This window comes from Chrysochloris asiatica, unplaced genomic scaffold (genome assembly GCF_000296735.1).
Source record: "Chrysochloris asiatica unplaced genomic scaffold, ChrAsi1.0 scaffold00085, whole genome shotgun sequence".
Taxonomy (NCBI): domain Eukaryota; kingdom Metazoa; phylum Chordata; class Mammalia; order Afrosoricida; family Chrysochloridae; genus Chrysochloris; species Chrysochloris asiatica.
The window spans coordinates 2,287,489-2,305,550 of NW_006408603.1; the positions used below are offsets into that span (position 1 = coordinate 2,287,489).

At 40.8% G+C, this 18,062-nt stretch overlaps 1 pseudogene; it reads right to left on the reverse strand.

Annotated features, from left to right (window-relative positions):
* Positions 1-5,183: 5,183 nt before the first annotated feature.
* On the reverse strand, positions 5,184-17,508 carry LOC102837717 (annotated as a pseudogene).
* Between the last annotated feature and the right edge of the window lie 554 nt (positions 17,509-18,062).

Genomic DNA, 18,062 nt, shown 5'->3' on the forward strand with positions numbered 1-18,062 from the left:
TTTTGTAGTCCATGTATTCCCATCATTAGTGCCTTCAGATTTGTCCCGAATTTTTCATTGATGACCTTCATAATTCTGGGATTCACATTTAGGTCCTTAATCCATGTTGAGTTGGTTTTTGTATATGGCGTGAGGTGAAGGTATTGTTTCAGACTTTTGCATATCATTTTCCAATTCTGCCAGCACCATCTGTTGAAGAGACTATCCCCTCCACTTTTTCTAATTGTTGAATGTATTGTGTCAAGGTGTTGATTTGGGTTCTTTCTTCTTTTTGGACATGTGCATTTGTTGCTATAAATTACACTGCTTTTGGAGTCCTAGTGTGGTGCTGTGGGATAATGCACTAGACCTAAAGGTCATCTTGAATCCAAGGTCGTCAATTCAAATTCACCAACTGCTCCTCAGAAACCCTGGGGTGATGGTGGTGGTTATGTGTGGTGAAGTTGGTTCAGACTCATAGCAACCCTGCATAGCGTTTCTGAGGCGTAAATCTTTACCAGAGTATAAAGCCTCATCTTTCTCCCGTGGAAAAGCTGGTAGTTTTGAACCGCTGACCTTGAGGTTAGCAGCCTAATTCGTAACCACTACGCTACCAGAGCTCCTTCGGAAACCCTATACAGGATCGCTATGAGTTGGAACCAGCTCAAGGTCACTTAACAACAAGCATAGTTTTTGCTGTGTCCCAAAGGTTTTGGTATATTGTTTTCATTCTCATTTGCTTCAAGAAATTTTTTTATCTTGTTTTTTAATTTGTTCTATTACTCCTCCTTCCCCCCTTAGTCACAACAAATTGAAATCATTTTCAAGAGGGCACTTTGACAAGGTATACCAAAATTGTGCCTCTTAGGAATCTGTTGTTATTAGCTGCCATCAAGTTTCGCCCACCCCAACTCATGGTGGCCATGTGCTGTAGAGTAGAATTGTTCTATCGGGATTTCTTAGCTGTGATCTTAATGAAAGTCTTTCCTCTGTGAAGTCACTGGGCGGGTTTGAACCACTAACCTTTGAGTTCTCAACCAATTGCAAACTGCTTGCATTATTCAGGCTCCTTCCAAAAAACAATGTTTAGAGTTTTTTGTTTTTGTTTTTTTAACTTCTGCTTCTGTTTTTTGAAATCTATACAGATACTCTTTGGCATGTCATTTGTAATAAAATGACGCAACAGCAAAGGATTGCTTAAGTAAATTATGGTATTTTTGTATAGTGGAATACTATGCAACCATCAAAATCTTGAAGCAAAAATAATGGCATGGGGGAAGTGCTTATGCTATATTGGTGGTGGTTGGTGGTGGTTATGTGCCATGGCATTGGTTCTGAATCATAGAGACCCATATAGAGTTTCTGAGGCTATAAATCTTTGTTGTTGTTGTTGTTAGGTGCCATCGAGTCAGCATTGACTCATAGCGACCTTATGCACAGCAGAATGAAACACTGCCTGATCCTGGGACAACCTCACTACTGTTGCCACACTTGAGTCCATTGATGCTGCCACCTGACCGATCCATCTCATTGGGGGTCTTCCTCTTTTTCTCTGAGCCTCCACCTTACCAAACATGATATCCTCCAGCAACTGTTCCCTCCTGACAATATGTCCAAAGTATGAGAGACGAAGTTTGGCCATCTTGGCCTCTAAGGAGCACTCTGGCTGCACTTCTTCCAAAACAGATCTATTAGTTCTTTTAGCAGCCCATGGCACTTTCAATATTCTCCTCCAACACCATAACTCAAATGCATCAATTCTTCTACGATCTTCCTTATTAAATCTTTATGGGAACGGAAAGCCTCATCTTTCTCCATTGGAAACGCTGGTAGTTTTGAACTGCTGACTTTGAGGTTAGCAGCCTAATTCGTAACCACTTTCCAAATGTTATTTCAGAATGTTTCCAATGATGTAAAAGCAGAACAATACAAAAACATGTACAGAAAGACTCCTGAAATGATATATTGTTTTGTGGTGGTATGTCAGATTCATTGTACTAGCCAATGCTGAAGTCCTAATCCTTCTTATTCCCACCTACGAACACTGCCTGGTTTGGAAATTGTTGTTAAGTACCATCAGTCAGTTCGTACTCATAACAGCCCTGTCTAGGGTTTCCAAGAGCAGCTGGGGAGTTTGAATTGTGATTAGTACAGCAATGTTCATCCGATAGCACCACACCAAGGCTTGGTTTGGAAATAGCGTCTTTGAGGATGTTATCAGTTAAACTACTATAAACTCACATTGGAGTAGGGTGGATCCTAATCTATTCTGAGTGGTGGCTTTATAAAAGGGAAGAGACATACCATACAGAGGAAAGAATGCTGAGTGGTTATGCATCAATAAATCAAGGAATGCCTGAGGCTACCAGGCGCTGGGAGAGAAAGGAAGGGTCTTCCCCTAGAGCCCTCAGAGACAGCATGACTCTTGAATTTGGACGTGTAGTCTCCAGAGAGATTAACTGCAAGGGAATAAATTCCTCTTCTTACTAGCTACCCAGTTTGTGGTACTTTTATTACAACAGCCATAGGAAATTAGTAGATGTGGGCATGTGGATGACTTTTTTTCTTTTTTGTACTTTCCCAATTTTCCATAGTTAATTTGTATTACTTTTTAAACAGAGCATGCATGCTGTTGTTGTCTAAAGAGCTAGAGTCATAGTCTTACCATCCCTGCTTCTAAGGAGCATTCTGGCTGTACTGCTAAGACAGATTTGTTTGTTCTTCTGGAAGTCTTTGGTACTTTCAATATTCTTTGCCAATATAGGGCACAAAAGCAATAATCTGTCTTTCCAAAAGATACCTCATGTACACATACTTTTAGAGCAAACTTTTTATCACTTTGCCCGTTGACAAAATGGCAGAGTTGAGCAAAGGGCAGATAAACACAGGACAGAGATGTTCAACAATGAAAATTATTGTCAGGACCAGCTATGTAATTTGCTTGGCCCAGTGCAAGGTGAAAATGCAGGGTCCCTTGTTCAAGAATTAAACATTTCAAGAACAGGGTACAGTAAACCAAATGTGGGACCCTTGTGAACATAGAGTCCTGTGTGACTATATCAGTGACACAGCCAGGAAACCAGCCCTGGCCATTGGTCTGGAAAAGGACATCCTGATTCAGCAGGTGAGAGTTCGGGGACAGATGTCAATCTCAGAGGAATTAACAGGAGTCCCTCGGCCTCCTCACCTGTTGTTGAACAAATTTATATTATTCATGTGTCCGGCTTCCCAGCAATCAACCTCCAGAACAGGGGCACACATTATCATATATACATAAATTAGGAGTCAGTCAAGATAACTCAAACTCTGAATCATAACCATTTTTAAAGATAGCTGCTTATTTATTCTATTTTAAGAATACCAAAAAGATGCCAAGCCATCTTCAACCCTGAAATTAATGGTAGTCCTACTGAGAGAGGATGTGGGATATTTTTCAAAAACAGTTTCTGATTATTTTCTCACTAAAATCATTAAGAAGCCTGATTTGCAGAGTATAGTGGTCTTCCTCTGGTCCAGCATCCTTTTTCTGCCAGCCCCTTCTTTTGGGGAAGAGAGACAAATTCATCAACAAATCCTCTTCTTGTTGTTACCAAAACCGAAAACCAAACCCATTGCCATGAAGCCAATTCTGACTCATAGAGATCCTAGATAGTTTCTGAGACTGTAAATCATCATGGGGGCAGATGGCTTCATCATTCTTCCTTGAAGCGACTAGAGGGTTTAAACAGAAAACCTTGTGGTTAGAACCCCAATACCTAACCTGAAGTGTTACCAGGGCTCCTCGTTATTGTGGTGTTGATGGTTAAGGACCATAGAGTCAGTTCCAACTCATAGCAACCCTGTAGAGGATTTTAGGAGTGGTTGGTGGGTTTAAACTGCCAATGTTTCAGTTAGCAATCTAGTGCTTATTCTACAACACCCCAGTCTCACACCCACAGCAACCCTATGGACAACAAAACAAAACACTGCCTGGTCCTGCACCGTCTTAACAAGTGTTATCGTGTTTGAGTCCAATGTTTTGTTCTATGTCATCAAGCTGCCTTCGAATCCTAGGGACTCTGTACAGGGTCTCCAAGGAGTGACTGGTGGGTTTGAACTGCTGACCTTGTGGTTCAAAGTCCAGTGCTGATCCTACAGCACCACATAAGGAGTCCATTGGTGTGGCCACTGTCGATCCATCTCACTAAGGATCCTCCTCTTTTTCACTGACCTCCCTACTTGGCTAAGCATAATGTCCTTCTCCAGGAACTGATCCCTCCTGATAACTTGTCCAAAGTACTTCAGATGAAGTCTTCCTATCCTCGCTTGTAAGGAGCATTCTTACTGTATTTCTAAGACAAATTTGTTCGTTCTTCTGGCAGCCCATGCTATATTCAATATTTTTCACCAACACTGGGATTCTTCCTTATTCATTGTCCAGTTTTTGTACGCATATTGAAAATATTATACTTTGGGTCAAGTGCACCTTAGTCCTCATAGCGACATCTTTGCTCTTTAATGTATATATATATATATATATATATATATAAGGAGCTCTGGTAGCGTAGTGGTTACGAATCGGGCTGCGAACCTTAAGGTCAGCGGTTCGAAACTACCAGCTGCTCCGCGGGAGAAAGATGAGGCTTTCTACTCCCGTAAAGATTTACACCCTTGGAAACCCTGTACAGGGTCGCTATGGGTCGGACCCGACTCGATGGCACTTAACAACAACAACAACATATATATATATATATAATTTTTTTTAAAATTGTATTTACTTAGAAGCATCCAAAATGTCAACAAAACAGCTGCAACTTTTTTTTGTTTGCAATTACAAAGTGGTATTCAGTTAACAGAACAATTATTTTGTATAAGCTACATCAGATAACTGAAGATGAAAAAAAACCCAAAAACCTACCATCCCCATATAAAACTAATTTGTGCTGTGCACAAACAAGAACCTGCTTTAAATTTCCATGGCAATTTGCAACCCCATACTGTACCAGGCAAGGTTAGTGGCTATTGAAAATACCACCAGGACAGGGCTAGCTAAAGACACATTCTGTAGTGTGTTAACTATACAAAAAAAAAATGACACTGTACAATTTAAAAACAAATCTTACACAGTCTTATATTTCAATTTTTATCTTTAAAAGGTGTGAGTTGTGTAGGGGAGTTTAAATGCTTTATAGACAAGAAAAAAAAAAAACTGCACTAGAACCAACTTATTCTTCATCATTATCATCTTCTTTATCTTCAGCCTCTTCATCTTCCTCCTCTTCCTTCTTTTTTTTTGCTTTTCTCAACCTTGATGAATCCCTTTTTGGCTGCATTGGGCTTTCCTTTAGCCCAGTAGGCAGCGATATCCTTTTCATACTCCTCCTTCAGCTTAGCAGCCATCTTCTCATAAGATTGTTTGTGATCGGCAGCGGTATCATTCCACATCTCTCCCAGTTTCTTTGTAACATCACCAATGGATTGGCCAGGATGCTCACCTTTGATTTGGGGGCGATACTCCAAACAAAACAAGAAGAAGGCCGAAGGAGGCCTCTTGGGTGCATTGGGATCTTTGAACTTCTTTTTTCTCCCCTTTAGGTGGGATATAGGTTTTCATTTCTCTTTCATAACGGGCCTTGTCCGTCTTTGCCATGTCTTCAAATTTTCCTTTCTCTTTAGCAGTCATGGTCTTCCACCACTCTGAGCACTTCTTGGAAAATTCTGAGAAGTTGACTTAAGCATCTGGATGATGCTTCTTGTGCTCATGCCAGCAGGTTTGCACAAAAAATGCATAGGACAACATTTTGCCTCTTAGGATCTCCTTTGCCCATGTTTAGTTATTACTATTATTATCCATCCATGAGGCACAGTATCTGCCCAATGCCATCAGGCTTTGCCTGGCCTGGCGCTGACTCTACCTCTCTTTAATATTTTAAAGAGGTCTTTTGCCGCAGATGTATCTAGTGTTGTTAGACTCCCTGACTGCTGCTTCCATGGGAATTGACTGTGGATCCATTTTAAATGAAATCCTTGCCAACTTCAATCTTTTCTCCATTTATATGGATGTTACTTATTGGTCCAGTTGTGAAGATTTTTGTTTTCACTTTGAGGTGCAACCCATATCAAAGACTGTAGTCTCTGATCTACACTAGTAAGTATTTTAAATCCTCTTCACTTGCAATAAGGTTGTGTCTTCTGCATATCACAGGTTGTTAATGAGTCTTCCCCAATCCTGATGCCATAGTCCAGCTTCTCAGATTATTTGCTCAGCATGCAGATTGAATAAGTATAGTGAAAGGATACAACCCTTTCTTTCCTGATTTTAAACCATTCAGTATTCCCTTGTTCTATTCAACCAACTGCCTCTTGTCCACGTGCAGGTTCCTCATGAGCACAACTGAAATACACATTCTTCGCTGTGATACATAGCTTGCCATGATTCACACAGTCAAAAGCCTTTGCATAGTCCATAAAACACAGGTAAATATCATTCTGGTATTCTCTGCTTTAAGTCAAGATCCATCTGTTGTCTGCAATGACATCATCTCCTCATCTGAATCTGGCTTAAGTTTCTGGCAGCAATCTGTCAATGAAGTGCTGCAATCATTCTTAAATTATCTTCAGCTAAATTTTGCTTGCATGTGGCATTGATGATATTGTTTGATAATTTCAGCATTCTGTCAGATTCCTTTTCTTTGGAATGCATATAAATAATGATCACTTCCAGTCAGGTGATGAGATAGCGGTCTTCCAAATTTCTTGGTATAGATGAGTGAGCACTTTCAGCATTGTATCCTTTTGTAAAACCATCTCAATTGTTACTCCATCAATTCCTAGATCTTTGTTTTTGCCAGTGCCTTCAGTGCAGCTCGGACTTCTTTTTATACCATCAGTTTTAATACTATAGATTCATACTACCTCATGAAATGGTTGTATGTGACTGTGGTTTAGTACAGTGACTGTGTATTACTTCCATCTTCTTTTAATGTTTCCTGCATTGTTCAACATGTTATCCATGTTGTTGTCATTGTTTTTAAGTGCTGTGGAGTCCATTCCAACTCACAGTGACCCTGTATAGGGTTTCCGAAGAACAGCTGCCGACCTTGTGGTTCACAGCCCAGTACTGATGCAGCAGTGCCACCCACGAGTCCTTCAGTATCATAAATTGAAACTTGAATTCTTTTCTTCATCTCTTTCAGCTTGAGAAATATCAAGTGTGTTCTTCTCTTTTGGTTTTCTCATGCCAGTTCTTTGCGTGTTTAATTCTTTCTATTTTCTTCTTGAGCTGTCCTTTGAAATCTGTTCAGTCCTTTTACTTCATCATTTTCTTCATTTGCTTCAGCTTCTCTACATTCAAAAGTAAGTTTAGTCATTTCTGACATCCATTTTGGTTCTTTCTTTCTTTCCTGTCTTTTTAATCACCTTTTGTTTTCATCATGTATAATGTCCTTGATGTCCTCCCACAACCCATCTGGTCTTGGGTCACTGGTATTCAATGTATCAAATCAAATCTCTTCTTTAAATGGTCTCTAAATTCAGGTGGGATAAACTCAAGGTTATTGCTGGCTGTCTTCTTCAGCTTCAACTTTAATTTTCATATGAGCAATTAATTATCTCTTCCACGTTGGCTGCTGGCCTTATTTTGACTTAGGATATTTGGCTTCTCTGTTGTTTCTTTCCACAGATGTAGTCAACTTGCTACCTATGTATTCCAACTGGAAAGATCCACATGTATAATCTCCATATATGCTGTTGAAAAAGGGTATTTGCAAAGAATAAGTCACTGATCTTGAAAAATTTAATCATGTCATCTGCAGAGTTGTTTCTATCACCAACACCATAGTGGTGTGGTAGGGCTGTTGTTAAATACTGTGGAGTCAGTGCCTACTCATAGTGACCCTGTACAGGGCTTATGAGGCTGTAAATCTTGCGGGAGAAGAAAGCCTCATCTTTCTCCTGCAGAACCGCTGGTAATTTCGAACTGCCAACCTTGAGGTTAGCAGACCAATTCGTAACCACTACGGTAGGGTAATCATTGGTAATCATTGGACTGCTAACCACAAGGTCAGTGGTTTGAACCCACCAGGAGAACCTCAGGAGAAAGATGAGGTTTTCTGCTCCCATAAAGATTACAGTGCTCTTGGTGTGGCGTTATAAGATCAGCACTGGACTGTGAACCACAGGTCAGGAGTTCAATCCTACCTCCTTGGAAACCCTATATAGGGTCACTATGAGTTGGAACTGACTCAACAGCACTTAACAACAACAAAGATTTGCAGCTTTGGAAACCTTATACAGAGTCACTATGAGTAAGAAGCAACTCAAAGACACTTAAAACCAACAACAAAAAAACTTTCTGCTTTGTTTCTAACTTTCACATTCAAATCATCAGTAATTATCAATGCATTTTGATTGTATGTTTGAACAATTTCAGACTGCAGAACTTAGCAAAAAAAAAAATCTTCAGTTTCTTCATCTTTGGCTAGTAGTTGCTGTGCAAATTTGAATAATAGTTGCATTAACTGGTCTTCCTTGTAGGTATAAGGATATTATCCTATCACTGACTGCATTCTACTTCAGGACAGATATTGAAATGTTCTTGTTGACAATGAATAGGATGCTGTTCTGCTTCAATCTGTCATTCCCAGCGTAATAGACTATATGATTGCTGCATTCAAAATGTCCAATACAAGTCCATTTCCACTCACTAATGTATAAGATATCTATTTTCGAGAGTTCCATTTAATTTTTGACAACTTCCTATGTTCCGAAATTCATGCTTCATATATTCCACATGCTGATTATTTAGAGATTAAATAACCAACAGCTCTTTAGTTTTTCATTTTGAGTCACACCACATTAGCAAATGAAGGCATCAAAAGCTTTAGTCTATCCATATTATTAATGTTGACTCTACTTTGAGGAGGCAGCTCCTCCAGGTCATATTTTCAGTGTCTTCCAATGTGAGGGGCACTGTATCACATCATATTTTGCTGGTTTCACTGGCCAACTTTTTTAGTAGGTTCCCAGGTCCTTCTTTCTATCTGTCTTAGTCTGGAAGCTTTGCTGAAACCACTCCTCCATGGGTAACCTTGCTGGTATTTGGAATACTGGTAAAAGGTTGTTGTTGTTGTTATTAAGTACCATCAAGTCAGTTCCAACTCATAGCAAACCTGCATAGGATTTCCAAGGAGCACTTGGTGGGTTTGACCTGTCCACCTTGAGGTTCACAGTCCAGTACTGATCCTACAGAAACTTGCAAACCACCGCTGTACGACAAACTGACAAACTGACCAACAGACAAGTGGTGGACAAATTCACTGCAGAGTACTATTCCTTCTACATGTCTCACTCAGAGGTCTCTAATATTGGGAATTAGAGTAAATCCCATCTGAGTTGAAAACACTGGAGTCAGTCAGGACTCTATCTAACAGGGCCCACAGAGCAGCATTCTCAGTAATAACCAAGTAAAAGTAGTTGGAGGAAGCTTTTTGCCATCATTGTCTGAGAGGAACAAACTCATTACCTAACCCTTGGATTAAATTATATACAAAGCAAATGTCTCCCTTTGCAACCAGCCGCAGCGGCTGCCTGCCACAGAAACGCAAACAAATCCATTTCAGACCACAGCCAGGCACCTGCTGGAGCCAGAGCTGGTGAAAACATATGCAGAGTTGCTTGAATAGAAACACATCCACCAAACTTCTTTCTCTAAATATGTCCAGGAGATGTCATTACCTGAGGTCAAGTTGTGCATGCAGTGGAATGGGAAAGACCCTAGTTCTACCTTTTATTCCAATGATTTAAAAATCTGTCTTATGGGTAAATAATAGTAAAATCCTTGACTGCCTTATGAATATTGGTTTCCCTTGCCTACTATTGTAAAACAGATACTTGAGTGGGATAGAAAGGAATGTTGGGAAACATGATTAGAGAAAACTTGTAAGCCCTCCTTCAGCCTATAACTGACTGGAATACCTAAAACGGGTTCTACAACTTGCGCAGTGAAATAGGCCTCATGCAAAGCCTTTACAGAGTATAGGACCTTATGTGGAATCCTGAATCCCATCCACAACCTTGTGAGGTGAGACATTCCCACTAGAAAGGACAAGCAGACTGGAACAGCTACAGTGACAGATGATGCATCTTCATGATGAACCTGACCTGTACTCAGAGTGGTAGTTACTCTAAATACCAACAGAGAGGGAAAAGTGTCTTCAAATCAAGTTTCAATGCTATTTGCTCTGTACACAGGGTAGATAGAGATGGGCAACTAGACATTGGCTACCTAAAATGAGGGGGCAATAAAGGCACGAAGTGACTGGCTTACAAGGTTTTAAGAGGGAGTTTAGCTTAAGAGTATGGGGGGAAAGAAAGAGTCTCCACTGAATTTCATCTTGTCTAGATGGGTCTGGTGAAAGAGATGGGGGTAAGATTTGTAAGATTCAATAGTGAATAACTGTTATCATGACTAATTGTGACTGTCACAATTGTAAAGGTAGAAGTTTTGAACAAAAAAAGGGGAGTGGTTAATCTTACAATCCAGAAACAGAGGACACTAGGACCATTAAGAGAGGAACACACAAGCAGAATGCGGGACCTTATCCAGAGAAGCAGCAGTGCCAGAGATGGAGGCAGAGATGGGGGCATGCAGAGGGGGAGTGGCTGAGCAATCTAGACTCATGGACTAAGAAAAGAAGGACTAAGAGCTGGTAGCCAGGAGCAGACTTGCAGAATGTGCCCTTTGGAGATGTAAATTATTATATATGCCTGAGTGGGTTCTTTTGTTTGTGTGTTTTTTAAAAAGCTGAAGTGGATAGAGAGAAATACTGTTAACTGATGGTACAAGGAGAGGATTATAATCAATGTAATGAAACAAGGTATATGATTTGCTGAATGTAAAACTGATAATATGCCCTGTCTTCAAACTTTCACTCAATCCACAATAAAAACCTTAAAAAAAAACAAAAAAACCCGTCTTGTTCCCCAAATTGGAGCATGTAAAGGTCTGTGGCCCACCATTCCAACACCTCTGAACTTCTTCCCCCTTGAAATTTTCTCTTTTTGATCTTGTTGAAAAATGCAACAAAATTGAAAAGTTGGAAAATATTCTGAAGGGCATCTAATTCCAACTCTAATCTAATGCTGGCTTTTTCTGTACAGCACCATTCAACAACATTCTTCCAAGTCTTTGCTTAAACACCTCCAGTAACAAGGAGCTCACCACAGCTAAAGGTAACACAAAACATTCTGACACAGTGCTGACTGGTGAAAAAGCTCTTCCTTATGTTAAGTGGAACACTCTCTACATGCAATTTATATTCACTGAGTCTAGTTCTACCTTTGGGGTCAGATAATGCAAGCCTGGGTAACATAAGCAGTTAGTGATTCACTGCTAATCTGGAGGTTCAAACCCACCAAGCAGCTCCATGGAAGAAAACCTGTTGATCTGCTCCCTTAAGGACTACAGCCAAGGAATCTTCTGGAACAGTCCTCCTCTGTAATGCATAGGGCCACAATGAGTCAGAATTGACTTGAAGGCAACAGGTTTGCATCTCTGCATCATGATGACCTTTCTGATATTTGAGATCTCCTTAGTAGGTGCTACATTTCCTGTATCCCAGCGATCCTAGTGGTATAGTGATTAAGCATTGGGCTGTTAACTACAAGGTGGATAATTCAAATCCACCCACCTCTCAGAAGGAGAAAGGATGAGGCAATCCATTATTGTAAAGATTTACAGCCTCAAAACGCCTATGGAGTAGTTCTAATTGGCCATACAGGATCACTATGAGTGAGAATGGACTCACAGTAGTAGGTTGGGTTTTGGCATGTGATTTATCTTCTAGTATGCTCAGGTTACTTATTTATAAAATGGAAATCATAACATCTACTCTTCAGGACTTGTGTTAGAATGAATAGAATGCATGCAAAGCATCTTATAGGAACTTGTTGTCGCTGAGGGCCATTGAGTCGGTTCTGACTCATAGCAACCCTGAATAGGGTTTCCAAGAAGCAGCTGGTGAGCTTGAACAGCCGACCTTGCGGTTCAAACCGTCTTTGCAGTCCCGTGCATTAATCCACAGCACCACACCAGGACTTTATAAGAACCTAGCACAAAGAAAGTGCTTAAAAAATAGAAGAAGCTCTAGTAATTATCTTCACCCAGAACAGAAACAAACACTGTTAATCCAAGAAATCAAATAGCATATTGCACTGGGCAAATCTGCTGCACAAGATTTCTTGAAAGCATTCCTGAGCAAAGATACCAGTCTGAGGAATAAGATGTGCGTGACCCAAGACATGATATTTTCAATAACCTAATAGCATGTGAAAGTTGGACAATGAATAAAGAAGACCTCAGAAAAATTGATACATTTCAGTTATGACATTGGAGGAGAATATTAAAAGTACCATGCACTGCCAAAAGAACAAACCAATCTGTGTTGAAAGAAGTACAGCCAGAATGCTCTTTAGAAGCTCGGATGACCAGACTTCATCTCTCATACTTCGGACATATTATCAGGAGGGACTAGTCCCTAGAGAAGGACATCATACTTGGTAAAGTGGAGGGTCAGCAAAAAAAGAGGAAGACCCCCAATGAGATGGATTGGCACAGGGCAGCAGTAATGGGCTCAAACATATGATTGTGAGGTTGGCACAGGACTGGGCAGTGTTTTGTTCTGTTGTGCATAGGGTCACTATGAGTCTGTTACCAATTCAATGGCACCTAACAACAACAATCCAGTCTGATCGGGCGAGCAACACAGGACTGTTCACACTAACATTTTGCTTCTGTAATTCCACCTACAGTGTATCATCTTTTGGGGCAGCTATACTACATGCTGTTGTTAGGTACTGTAGAGTCAATTCTGACTCCCCGATCTTATGCACAATAGAACTTAACACTGCCCAGTTCTTCGCCATCCTCACAGTTGTTGTTGTGTTTGTGTCCATTGTTGTAACTGCTGTGTCAGTCCATCTCGCTGAAGGGTTTCCTCTTTGTTGCTGACCCTCCACTTTTCTAAGCATAATGTTCTTCTCACCATTCTCACTTTAAGGAGCATTCAGACTGTACATGTTCCAACACAGATTTGTTTGTTCTTTTGGCAGTCCATGGTCCTTTCATTATTTTTCTCAATCACCATAATTCAAATGTATTGATTCTTCTACAATCTTCCTTATTCATTGTCCAACTTTCATATGTATATGAGGCGATTGAAAATGGCTTGGGTCAGGCACACCTTAGTCCTCAAAGTGACACCCTTATTCTTTAACACTTTAAAGAGGTCTTTTGCAGCAGATTTGCCTAATGCAATATGTTTGCCTAATACAATAAGGAGCTCTGGTAGCTAGCGTAGTGGTTACGAATCGGGCTGCGAACCTTAAGGTCAGCGGTTCTAAACTACCAGCCACTCCGTGGGAGAAAGATGAGGCTTTCTACTCCCGTAAAGAAGGGTCGCTATGGGTCGGAACCGACTCGACGGCACTTAACAACAACAATACAATACAATACAATACTTTTTCCGTAAGCATTGATTGTGGCTCCAAGCAAACTGAAATCTTTGACAACTTCAATCTTTTCTCTATTTATCATGATGTTATTTATAGTCCAATTGTGAGGATTTTTGTTTTCTTTACATTAAGGTGCAACTTACAATGAAGGCTGTAGTCTTTGATTTGCATCAGTGTTTCAAATCCTCTTCACTTTCAACAAGCAAGGCTGGGTAATTTGTATGTCACAGGATGTTAATGAACCTGCCTCCAATCCTGATGGACACCTTTCCTTACTTTAATCCATTCAGTGATCCCTTGTTCTGTTGAAACAACAGCCTCTTGGTCTATGTACATGTTCCTCATGAGCACAGTGAAGTGTTAAGGAATACTGATTCCTTGCAATGTTACCCAAGGTCAGCAAGGTCAGCAGTTCGAAACTACCAACTGTTCTATGTGAGAAAGATGAGGCTTTCTGCTCCCATAAAGATTTACAGCCTCAGAAACCCTATGCAGGGTTGCTATGAGTCGGAACCAACTCCATGGCACATAACAACAACAAAATGCCTAGGATATCAATCTTTATTCACGTGACATCTATATTCTTCATGTTGTGCTTCCTTCTGTATCTTATCTGCACTTTTGATAACACAATCTTATCCTGGTATGACACTGTAGGATAAGCACTGGATCACAAGATCAGTATTGAACTGCAATGGCCAGCATTTCAAATCCACCACCCTATACAGGGTCACTATGAGTTGGAACCAACTTGATGACACTAAACAATAACAATTACACAAATATGACCCCATTAAGATAACAAAGAAAACTCTATTCCCAGACAATATTACATCCATAACATACGGGTTAGGATTCCGTTATGTATTCTGAGAGACACAATTCTATCCGGAAAAGTAAGCAGTTGCTAGTTGTTATCTATTTAAAATCTTGTGGTGGGGGGGTGGGGGGGGGGAGAGATGCTGGCAATGAAAAGACTGAGCTATAGACCCCAGAGTCAGTTGGACCCTCAAGTCCTCTCAAGGGTGTTCTACTCCTCTCTCCCCCATCCTCTGAATTGCTTCCCAGTCCTACCCTCACTCTCAGCCCGGCATTTTGCCAACTACTTTCCCAACAAAGTTTGGTTAATAAAAGATTGGTATTTTAAAACCTGGTTTAAACCCACCAGCTGCTCCTCCGAAGAAGGATGTGGGGATCTGCTTCCATAACCTAGGAAACCCTATGGAGCAGTTCTGTTCTGTTTTACAGAGTCACTGTGTGTTGGAATTGACTCATCAGCAACAAGTTTGCATTTTTATCTTACCTTCTGCTCCTAGCTCTGTGAAACCTTGTCCTTGCCCCTTCCTCCACTCTCCTTCCTCACCCTCAATTCCCTCTAAGTTTTCCTCTCTCACTGTTGTATCTTCAGTCCCTTCCTTTTCCTCTGGGGGAAAAAAATAATAAAAGTTTTCCTTTATCATAAAAACCTGTCCTTCATGCACTAAAACAATACTAACAAACATCAAACTGGCAAAGTCAACACGTTGCTAGCCGTAAGTGTCAGTGGGTATGGAGGTGACTCAGGACTATAGAGAGGAGCACTCACTAGGGGAAGTCCGATGTGCTACCCAGTGAAACTGAAGATAAAAGAGTCTGTGACATACCGTCCGTCCACTACTAAGTGTCTAGAGAGTCACTCTCCCACGTATGTACAAGACTTGAATAAGCATGTTCCCTGCAGCACTGTTAAGTTAGTATGATGAGAAATGAAAACCACCAAAATGTCTAGCAGGAGAGGAAAGGATATGGCTTGTTTAATACCATGATCTGCCTCCACCACTAGTTGTCAAGTCCATAGTGACTCACAGCGATCCCATGTGGCAATCTGCTTCCGTAACCTAGGAAACCCTATGGAGCCATTCTGCTCTGTCCTGTAGGTCCCTACGAGTCAGAACTGACTCAATGGCAACCAGTTTGGATTTCTATCTCCATCCCCTGCTCCAGTGCTCCATGGAGTCTTCAATGGCTGATTGTTTTGGAAGTACATTTCCAGATCTTTCTTCCAAGACACATGTGGGCAAACTTGAGCCTTTGACCTTTTGGTTAGCAGCTGAGTGAACCACCCAGGAACTCCAAATACAATAAATAGTTAAATGAACCCAAGCTACAGTAAAAAGGGGCTTCAAAAAGTTCATGGAAAAATTGAATGAAAAGATAATGGATTTTTTTTTCCATGAACTTTTTGAAGCCCCAGCTGTTTATCAGAAACAAATCTGAAATATATATATATATATATATATATATATCTCATGGTATTTACAGAAGATACCCATTATGTGAATTTAAAAAATTAGACTGTAAGCTGTACTGATATCAATATATAGATACAGACAGAGGCAGTGAATGTATTATCGAAAATGTATAGAATACACACTAACTTAACAGTGGTTACCTGTGGGAAGGGAAAGTGGAAAACTTATAGTTGGCTTGGGTGGAGTGTTGTTGTTGTTGTTAGGCACCATCTGGTTAATTCGGACTCATAGTGACTCTATGTACAACAGAATGAAATACTGCCCAGATTTGTGCCAATTATTGCTATTTGTGTTCCTTGCTGCTGCTAGCTGTTAAGTTTCTCTATAAATTAATATAGCTCTTTAAAAAGAGAAAAATGAAGATCTACAGCAAGCATCATAAATAGTAACATTTGTTAGGCCTGAGTGGTGGTTTCATGGCTGCCTCTTCTTTTTTTATTTTTTAACTTTTCATTGTGAATTGAAGGAGCTCTGGTAGCGTAGTGGTTACGAATCGGTCTGCGAACCTTAAGGTCAGCAGTTCGAAACTACCAGCCGCTCCGCAGGAGAAAGATGAGGCTTTCTACTCCCGTAAAGATTTACACCCTTGGAAACCCTGTACAGGGTCGCTATGGGTCGGAACCGACTCGACGGCACTTAACAACAACAACAACATTGTGAATTGAGTGAAGGTTAACAGACAAGATCATCAGCTTTACTTTCAACTAATCAACCAATCATATTTTCTTTCATCTCAGTGAGTCCAATCCCCTCCCTGCAACAACAGTTATCCTGCTCCCTCCCTGTGGCTTCCCTTTTACATCGTATTTTTCATGAATCAGCAAAGCAAAAATATTTAATTTACACATGCTGTTGTTGTTGTTGTTATGTGCCATGGAGTTGGCTCCCACTCATAGTGACCCTGTACAGGATTTCCGAGGCTGTAAATCTTTACGGGAGCAGAAAGCCTCATCTTTCTCCCACGGAACAGCTGGTAGTTTCGAACGGCTGACCCTGAGGGCCCATAACCACTATGCTACCAGAGCTCCTTATTCAAAACTAAAAATATATATTCATTGAAAGGTCCAAAGGGCACATTTTGCAAGCCAGCCTCCTGCCCACAGGCACACAGTCTTTCTCAGTGCATGGGCCTAGCGTCCAATGCTGCTCCGGCTCTCCATGCCATCACCTCTGCTACCGTCTTTGTTGTCACTGCTTTCCTAGGTAGGATCTCACACTCCACTCACGCTCTTCCTTCTCGGTGGTCCTGGGATCTTCTGTTCCTGAAATGAAGATTAACTTTTTCTTCTTGTTAAGTGCCGTCGAGTCGATTCCGACCCACAGCGACCCTGTATAAAGTTTCCAAGGAGCAGCTGGTGAACTTGAACCACCAATGTTGTGGTTCAGATGGCTTTGCAGTCCAGCACATTAACCCACAGAGCCTCACCAGGATTCCAAGGATTAACTAACTACTCCCTTCTTTTAGTTACGTCTCTTCAACAATTAGTTGTGACCATCGCAATTACTCCTGCTAACAATTACAATTGAATCATAAAATCCTATCAGCATCATCCACCATCCCTTTCACCAGATTCATAGTTGCTTCTTATATTATTTTCTGTACATATATTTGAAATATTTTATAATTAATAATACATGCTTTTAAACACTCTCTCTTTCAACCTTTCTTATCTTTCTTTACTCCTCTTCTGCTCTCCCTGTCGTCCTTTTCATCACCGAATATCTTCTGTAACTGTTTCATTGCCATCCCTTCTTCCACACCTCTTTGCAGTTGGACTTTGGTGCTCCATAGAAAATCCCCTCCAGCCTCTCCAAAGCAGACCTCATCCTGCCTGATGCCCCTGAATGTCTGAGACTTCTGGCTGCCTCCTCCTCCACCTCCTCAGACTTCTCTTCTCTCTTGGCTTTTGAGTTGAGGACTATCCCTAGTTCTATTCAGTCTCTCTCCTTCATAGGTTCCCCTTCATCCTCCAGACCGCTGAATGTAGATAGATGCTCCCATGAAGCTTGGATCTCTTTTTCTGTTTATACTATTTTCCTTGACAAGTTTTCCCATTCCGATTGCAGTCATTGCAGAGAAGGAACAAGAGCCAGAGAGACCCTTGGAGCCAGAGAGACCTTGGTACAATTTCTGGCTCTGCTATTTTCTAGATGTGCGATCTTAGGTAAATTACGTATAGAAACCTGTTTCCTAATCTGTAAAGTGAGAATCATAACAACTGTACTCTGCAGCATTGCTGCAAGCATTAAATAAGATAATGCTTTTAGTAAATACTCACACAGCTTCAACATATAAAACAA